Here is a 9808-nt window from a genome sequence, read left to right as displayed (position 1 = left end):
ACAGACGAGACGAGACTGACTCGCATGGCAACGATGCGAGAGTCTAACTTGTTTGTTTAGTTAGAGTGACATGGCAACGCGACGGTCGACCCGAATAACAAAAACAGTCGAGACATGCCACGGAGACACTCGGGCCTTTTCGTTGAACATCGATAGCGCTCTTACATTACTCACACAAGCACACTAAGCTGACTCAACAAAAACTAAAATAAAAACGGACTATGAATATCGTCTCATGTTTCACATTTCACATTCCTTCCGCACTATTGACGACGAGGAACAAAAGCATGATTTGGCCGAACTGCACACATCATGTAATCCTTCCACTATGGTTCCATCCCACCTTTCCTCCCCTTCCTACCTAGAAATGTTTAACTTTCCATGCGCAGCGAGATTCACTCTAATCAAATCATCTCAACTAGAATACAACGCATAATAACTAATACAATTTGATACGATTTGATTGGTTGACGCATGTTACGCTTACACAAGTTACGCTGCATATGAAAACAGCAATCAGATAAGGATTGAGTTCATAGATGTAATCGAGCCCTGGCAGGGCCTGGCGGATCTAAGGTATTTTTTTCAGAAGCCTGGCGGCACGGTGCCAAGATACTTTCCATAATTATTCGAAACTAACTGTTTATGTTTGTATAATAAGACAATAAGAAAAAAAAAGAAATATTTACTGAAACCTGAATTTCGACATAACAACATGACGTATAATAGTTAAACAGAGTTCAATCATACAGAGTGTCTCTGAAATGATGTGTAAAACTACATTAGGAGCATGGAAGGGGTCAAAGAGAACAAAAAAGTAATAACATTTTGAGATATTCGCTATAGTTTTCGAATACAAAAAATAAAATGTCTAATTGTAAACCAATGTGCGGTGACATCGCGCGGCGCTAATACTGTGAAACAATTGGATTTCCCTTTTTTTTATTTGTTCGTTCCACATGTTGCAGATTCGTGCTTTGAAAATCTGGTAAACCTGTATCGAAGCACCGCCAGGATACTTTTATTTTAGTGTCGTTCTATCTTTGTCACTCTCTGAATGTCAACAAGGATGTCATCAAATAAAAAGCACTCATTAAGTTTAGGATGAAATCACATGATGCGAAATAGGACTGCGGAGAATGCGTCATTGAAGCAACCAATCAGCGCCAATTATTCCGCATTTTTTCATCACGCAAGTTTTGTGTACTATGTACAAAGATGTATTCAGCATGAATATAATTTAAAAACTACTTTATGTTATTAATAATTTGCTTATTAAAATAAAATATAATTTTTCCAAATGTAAAAACAATTATCAAAAATTAAAGAAAAAGTTATTGTTATCTTTTAATAATTAGGTTCTTTTCTATTATCGGTATGTTGACGATCTGTTTTCTGCAGCTCCTTCCTCTGAAATTAATTCGTTTTTCGAATGTTTTAATTCTTTTCACTCGCGCCTCCAATTTACGTTAGAAGTAAGCTCAGATTCACTAAATTTTCTTGATATCACGATTATGGTTAAAAAAAAACATTTAACTTTTGATTGGTATCACAAACCGACTTTTCCGGGAAAATTTTTAAATTATTTTTCAAATCATCGTGTCTGCTAAAAGAGGGACATAATTTTCAATTTAGTTGACAGAGCTTTATTACTCTCTAACTCTGAATTTTATCAAAAAAAATCTTACATTCATTATTAATATACTAATTAAGAACGATTATCTCCTTAAATTCATTTTTGATACAATTAACGATAGAATCAAAAACATTCAACATGGAGGAACAATAGAACATGATCGTATCAGAGAAGTACTCTCTGATCGTACAAACACAAATGAGGAATCAAAAAGTATTATATCATGATTTACAGTATCCTTTATTCCATTCATAATCAAGAAATTTAATAAATTTAATAGAGATAACATTAAAGTTCCCTATTATAGTTCTAATAAATTGAATAGTTTATCAAGGTACAAAAGGATTCTCGATCAAACCTTTCAAAGAATAATGTCGTATACAAGATCATATATAACGATTGCAGAAGCAGCTTGATACTGTATCAGACTGCTCCTCGTCCTGATGAAGTAAACTACAAAGTTCACGAAACGTTGGCATTCCAAGAATGGATCTAGACACAGAGAAAACTCGCAAAACGCATAACCTTTATATAGAAAGCACCCATGGAAGTCTCAAGAATATCAATTTTTATTATATTGACTGTGATTTATATATTATTATCACTATCTGACTGGCATATTATCTATTCTACGTTTTTTACAATGATCTGGATGAAGTATTTTATCTTACGAAACAATAACGTGCGATCACGTTGGTAAGTGTTTTATCAAGATGATGTTGTTACTTGCTTTCTAAAGTTTTTACAAAAATTTTTTCAAGATTTTTATTCTATTCAGCTATTTATTTATTTATTTTTTAATAATTTGTTTTTTTTTTAGAATATCAAGAAATTTCTAACAATCGGACATCAAATCATTTGCGAATAATTTCCGTTCTCCATGAAGCATTCATCGGATTCGTTATATAGAATGAAACACTTTCCAACACGATTTTTATATCTCTGACTATGGAAACTAATTTAAGATAATAACATTATATAATATTATCTGAAGATGGCTTAAACCAAGAACCGAAACATGTAATTATATCTTAGTTTTTTTATTATGTATGTATTTAGTTTCTTATTAAAAATTTTTTATATTTAACATTTGAAAGAATTGACTCTTATTTGTCCTTTTTTACTGTTGTACGAGGGCAAGTCAATAAGTTTTTAGAAAAACATATTTTTTTTATCAATTCATTTTTATTTCTCAACATAGTCTCCTTTCAGCTCGATATACTTGATCCAACGATTCTCCAATTTTGTCAAGCCATCCGAATAATATGATTTGTTCAACTCTTCAAAATAAGCCTTTGTTTCGGCGATGAGCTGCTCTCTGGTAGTAAATTTCTTTCCTCCGAACCATTTCTTCCGGTTTGGAAACAGGAAATAGTCGCAGGAGGCTAAATCTGGCGAATATGCTGGATGGGGAAGCAATTCGTAGCGGAATTCGTTGAATTTGGCCATCGATGCCGGGCACGTGTGAAAACGTGCATTGTCTTGATGGAAGAGCACTTTCTTCTTCGCTAAATAGGGATGTTCTTTCTTTAAAATGTTGTTGAATAAGACTGGTCCAATAAGGCTGCGTAGTAATCGCCATTGATCGTTTGCTTCGACGGAAGGTAATCGATATGAATTATACCGCGTGCAAAAAACTTTGGCCATCACCTTTCTGGCTTCACGGTCTTCGCCTTCTTAGGAGCTGATTCAGGTGAAAGTCCATTCCGGTGAAGTCCATTGTTTTGACTGTTCCTTCGTCTCGGGTATGAAATAATAGATCCATGTTTTGTCCACAGTAATGAATCGACGCAGAAATTCATCTGGATTACGTTAAAGTATCTCCAAATATTGTTTTGAAATCGCTACACGGTCGCGCTTATGATCCACAGTGAACAAACGCGGTACCCATCTTGCTGATAGCTTTTTCATACCCAATTGTTCGTGCAAAATTGAAATCACTGTACCATGTGATATGCCTGTGGCCTCAACAAACTCGCGCACTTTCACTCGTCGATCAGTCGAAACAATATCGTGGATTTTATCGATAATTTCTGTGTAGCAGCTTCAATTGGATGTCCCGAACGATGTACATCACATGTGGATGTACGACCACGTTTAAATTCATTCACCCAATTGTATACAGTCGCAAACGCTGGTGCAGATGTGCTATGAACATTATCCAACTCGGTTTTGATTTCTTTCGGCGTTAAATCTTTCATATGTAGATGTTTGATCACTGCCCGTTTTTTTTCATTTTGCAGAAGATACAAAGGTTGTTCGCTTTAATCATCTACAGAAATAAAACCACGCGATGATTTCCGCTCAAAATTTGACAATCAGCTGAAAGATGCTACTTGTCAAAAAGTAATGTGAGATGACACTGCGAGTGCCCTCTGACAGATTTTCTAAGAACTTATCCAACTTGCTAAGAACTTGCCCTCGTATTGTTATTGAAATTTAAGAGTCCTTGATTGTTTTATATGATAAGATCAATAATGGTTCTATTGTAAATAATTTCGTGTAATAAAAAGCACATATGTGGGCGGGGAAAGCTTCCGCCCCCTCCCTCTGCACCCCTCTCTCGATTTAATCCTAACCTAACCTTTATCTGATTGTGAGGTGGAAAGTCACATACTCTTATAGGCAGGGAGGAAGGTGTAGCTACATCGATTTGACATCGATTTCATTGTCATTTCTCACTGGGAGAGAGTCTCATAGATATAAGTAATAAGCAGCAACCCTGTGAAAAGTTTCGCTGAAATTATTCCACGTTTTGGAACATTTCAGCGAAATTGCTGAAAATTTACTGAAACTTCACTGAAAGTGAATTTTTCAAGTAACATACAAAAAAATCGCTGAACCGAAATTTCTAAGAAATTTCTCTGAAATTTTATTGAAAATGAATTTTTCAGGTAAAAATCGCTGAAATTAAACTTTTTAAAAATACTGAAATTTTGTTGAAAAGTATTCCGAAACGTGGAATAATTTTAGCAACATTTTTCCATTAGGGAACACGAGAAAAATATCAAGGTGCTTTGAAATTCAAATCGAGGCCACAGTATATACAATACCGCAACTTTCTTGATATTATGTAGACCAAAATAGTGTGCCCCTTTTTTATTTCTCTCTCTCTCTCTCTCTCTCTCTCTCTCGTTGTAAAATATGATAGATCTGTGAATTAAATTTCTATTAAAAGCAAAGATCAAAATAAAATTTATGAAAAACAGTACTTTTTTAATATCCTTTATCATAAATATACAATTCTTTTTTACATATTAACATATCTAATTTGATGTAATTTCTTAGTTTATAACATTTAATTTTATATCCAACAACAACTTTGAAATAAGTATTTGTCTTTCAACTAATAAAAATGATTTATCGATGATTTTTTATATAATAATTATATTATATAAAAACTTTATTACCGCAATGAATAGTAGAGATTAAATCGGCTAAATTACTCGCTTAAACATTGATCATGAGTAGCCGGCCGTGACAGGTGTTCGCTTTCTTGAAGAATGATGCGTGACTTATCCCTTAATGATCGCAGTCAGCACGGTGGAAACATTTTTTTCGATAGTGTGAATGTAAATCAAGGACATATAACATGAGATGCGTGATTCATAACTTAATAATTTATTCCTATTACATTTATTCCTATAATTAGCAGCACTTATAAGCGAAACTGCAAAAGCTTATGGCACTTTGCATTAGATTTTCAATGAAAAAAAAACACAAAACAAAATGACAATGATGATGAGTTTTGTATTATTAATATTTTTACAAAAATCGTAATACATTTTTGACGAATATCTGACGAATATATATTAAAGTAAATCACTGAAAGTATATGATTGCAAATTGTTATTTTATAATTTATACGAACATTTTGATCTTGTGATAATATGTGACCCCATTCTAATTTTCCAGTTTTCAATATTTACAATAAAATCAAGAGTTACTTTAAACCATCATATTATGCTAAATTATAGGCATAGTACAAAGCTTTTTTTTCATTTAAAAGTGCAAATCCACTTTGAGATGATGTTAATGATTATATTATTAAATTTTTGTTAGTTCTTAAAAGAGTGCAGTAAATTTCAAGATTTTAAGTATCTCAAGATTCAAATACATTCTTATTCAAACTTACCACGCCTTTAAATATTAAACTGATTGTGAACGGATTTAGACAAAGGCCCAGGCCTAGAAGCGCCATCCTCCAAGAACCAAAATTAAAGTAAATTTTATATTTGTGCAGGATTGTCAGTTGTGCAATGTTTGCCAATGTGGCACCTTGAAGTAATGCTTTGACGAACAAAAAAAAATTGATATTTTAGTGGAAAAGTAATACTTTTCGAACTTTTTTTTTATTGTGTTTATTTCTCTAAAAGGAGCGCCAAGAAGTACAGGGCATAGAGTACAAAAATGTATAAATCCGCCACTGATTGTGAGTAAAAATTGAACACAAGCACTTTATAGTAAAGAATTTGCTCTATAAAATCGTTTTTAATCTTTTTATTTACATTAATTATTTGCTGAGTAATTATAGTTTAAAAATAGGCAAAAATTTACTGAAAAAAAATAATCCCTTAATTTTGTTGAGCAGTATATATAATTATATATGTATATATTAAGAATTTATTATTAAAATTAATTATATTTGTTGTTATAAATCATACAAAACTAATAAAAATTTAATAACTCTAACTAAAAAAGTAATAGAGTTACATAATGTAATTGTATGTATACTTTATATGTTTATGCATTTAAAAAAAAGTTTTTATCTTTCTTCTTGACTTAAAATCTAACGTCATTTCTCAATTATAAATTTTCTCCGTCTCAGGCAGAGCAAATTGGTATTCAGCTTAAAGCTGAATGAAGCTTAAAGAAAACAATTCGGTACACATTCTTTCAATCTTTCTATCTCACCTTTCAACTTACAACTACAATGCACCTGCTGTCTCATCCCTGACTGTAATCTCTCTGTCCACATAATTCATCAATTTCTTTCTCTAATCTATTCTATTCTACATCAATACGAGGTTTGTTCGCGTCGCATACTCCAACATGTTTCAACATGTTCCTGTCATAGCTCCTACTCACTTTGACGAGCGCGTTTGAGTGAGTAGAAGCTACGGTTGGAGGAAGTTAGGAACATGTTGGAACATGCAACGCGACCAAACCTCTGATTTTATTCACTGCTGGATATCGGCCTCTTCCAATCTTTTCCATTCTCCATGGTATTTGGAAGAAGTTTTGTATTAAAACACCACGCTTGCCGTGCGCGTTGGCAAATACATATATCCATTGATATATGGAATCTACAATTTTTAACGCCAAATCCGAATGGCAATGGCAAAAATACTTTCGAAGGTTTGCCATTGCCCTTCGAGAGGTGGCGATCAAATAAAATTTGATATTATGAGTGGATTTGAACCCTGAATCTTTGGTACAGAGAGCAGTCACGCTACGCTGTGCGTCACTCTTCAATCTATAATTCACATTAAAAATAAAATGTAATTGCAAGATATTAATTAATAATACTACATTAAGAATAAATATTCTTTTATTTTATATAATCTTATTGTTTTATTAAAATATTACAAATTAATTTTAACAGACAATCAAATATTAGAATTGTATATAACATTATCAGAAGCGTCGAGTGGCTTGCCACTCTTGTGCGATTGACTCGCGATCTGTATGTAAATCCGAGTTCACAATTTCACATGCGCCCACATACGCGATTTTTTGCGTTTAAGGAACCAAAAATGGCTGGAAGATGAAACTTTTCAAGGGACTTGGAATTGAATACCAATACCGCAGCTTCGAAGGGAAGCTTCTACTTCCAGAGCTACTTCTCTAAATTAAGATACACTTGGTTTCATAAATTCAATAGATGCACGGTTATGACAATAAATAGAGTGCATTCCGAGTTACGCATGAAGCACATGATCATCATTTGTCTTTGTTCACCAAATGATAAAGAAAGATAAAATGATGTATCACTTCAGCGCTTCATGCATAATTCGTAAGACACTCCTAGACTGAGGTGTGGTCATTCGTCCCTTCGAACATGTTTATTTCGAAAAATATGGTTCGCGCATTCTAAAACCTTATAAGTAGATCAGTATGGGCTCACCAAACTAATTATAAGATTTTAGAATGCGCGAACCATATTTTTCAGCAAAGCTCGAGATTCTCTTCATAACATAAAACCCTAGTGATGAAAGTCATAAATAAGTATCTATCTCTTCCGGTACCGATTGAAATGCTTTTAGAATCGCGCGCCCAAATTATTGGAAATTTTTTGAAAAATATCGATTTTTTTACTTTGTATTTAAATCGACTCTTTCTTCCGATTACAAAGAACATCATAGTGTACTAAAGAATAATATCGCTTTTTTGTGATTCTATTATCCCGAGATATATGTTCTTCATATATTATCCGCATATTATAATACGTTCTAACTTTATTAATGTATGTAAGAACTAGCGCTGTGTAAGGCAAATGTATGTATATGGCGTATCTGTACCTTTTTTCTTATTAATACAAAAAATGGCTTCACCTGAAGATTATGAGATCTTTGATTACCAGAACCATTCGGATTCGGTGTTAAACTATAGGTCTCATATTATGTATGGATCCTCCAGGCTGGACATTAGACTAACAATCTATAATATTATAATTCCGGAAAAAAAGTTGGAGGCAATTCAAAAGACCAATACAAAAATAGAAATACAAAATATCAAAATATTTCTCGATTACAAATTTGCTCTGTCTCGGACAGAATAAATTGGCATTTAGCTGCAATGACAGTTTCAAGCTAAATGAAGCTAGAGGACAATTTAATGTGTATTCTTTCAATCTTACTATTCTTTTAATTTGCAGCTGCAGTATACTTACTGCCTCATGATTGTTTCTCTCTATCCACATAATTCATGAATTTCTTTTTCCAATCTGTAATTCACATTAAATAAAATTAGCAAAATTAAAGGACTCTTCCTATACAAAATAAATAACAATAAATAAAGGGCAAAGTAAGAGTCAACACATTTCTCCAAAAAGTCATACAATTAAAAGAATAAAATATATGTACAGAAAAGTAAAATAAAATATATAATAAAAAATATAATAAAAATAAAATTAAAATTAAAATAAAATACAAAATAATTACAAGTTTCGGCTACCAGAGCCGCCGATTAAACCCTCTTCAGACGTTAAAAAACATATCGAAAAAAACGGTAAACAATAATTATCGCAAATGTTCGCAAATTAATAGTAGTCGTAATACGGGTGAGTCTCGATGTAGAACTCGACATTATTCACGTACGATTGATCAGTCAAAAATGTGTCATATCTCTTAAAAAGTTCTAGTTGATAAAACAAGAAAAAGACTTCTTGTGAAAAAGTAAACGAAAATATATTAATAACCGAAATTAATAAGAAATAAAAACCCACCAAAAAAAACATGTGTAGATTATTTAAACAAATGTGCCCATAAAAGTATAACGAATAGTCATTGTAATACAAAAAGACAAGCGGAACGCAGACATGGAAAGCGGACATTATGTATCGACTATTGTGCACGCTCGCTGATACGGATCACCACGGAGAGAAGAGACGGATCGTCAGTATCAAAAAAGTCAAACTTTATTTACAATGGATAAATATGCCTTATGAAGACCTGTTTTTTTGCTTCTTAATGTTGAGCATCTCGGAAATTAAACGTTTCTTATAACAAGGCTATTAAATAAAATATAATTGCAAAATATTAATGCTATTACATTATAACAAAACTCAATCAACGGGCGAAGTAAGAGTCAACCACATTTTTTAATTTTTACATAAAATTATATATTGTATTAAACGCGATGAAACATCACGCCAAAAAATAAAACTATAAACTAATACATTACAAGCAACAAGTTTCGGCTACCAGTTTGAGCCCTCTTCAGACATTAGTACAATAAAAAGTAACAGAACAAATTCAATTGTCGCAAGTATTCGCATAATCCGAATAATCACAGTTCGGGTGAGTCTTGATCTCGAAACATAATTTCCGTATGGTTGAACAGTCAAAAGTATTAAAATTGTCATTGTTGAAGTTCTAGTTAATAAAACGGATAAATTAAAAACAAAAAACGTAACGGACAAATACGTATAAATAAAATAATATAAAATAC

The 9808-nt window shown here is 32.4% G+C and overlaps 1 protein-coding gene across 2 annotated transcripts in view; it reads right to left on the bottom strand.

Moving 5' to 3' along the window:
* Nucleotides 1–9808, bottom strand: part of LOC108757246 (putative phosphatidate phosphatase) — a 62495-nt gene that overhangs the window by 2325 nt on the left and 50362 nt on the right. Inside the window, exon 8 of one of the 2 annotated variants that reach the window (XR_001939895.1) lies at nt 8567–8582. The exons of the other annotated variant lie outside the window; for it this stretch is intronic. The gene's annotated coding sequence lies outside the window, so the exon portion shown is untranslated. Of the gene's footprint in view, nt 1–8566; nt 8583–9808 lie in introns of those variants that run through there. 2 annotated transcript variants of the gene reach the window in all.

Source organism: Trachymyrmex septentrionalis, unplaced genomic scaffold (assembly GCF_001594115.1).
Source record: "Trachymyrmex septentrionalis isolate Tsep2-gDNA-1 unplaced genomic scaffold, Tsep1.0 scaffold134, whole genome shotgun sequence".
Classification (NCBI taxonomy): domain Eukaryota; kingdom Metazoa; phylum Arthropoda; class Insecta; order Hymenoptera; family Formicidae; genus Trachymyrmex; species Trachymyrmex septentrionalis.
The sequence above is the reverse complement of the archived record's forward strand: the minus strand, read 5'-3'. Positions and strand labels throughout refer to the sequence as shown.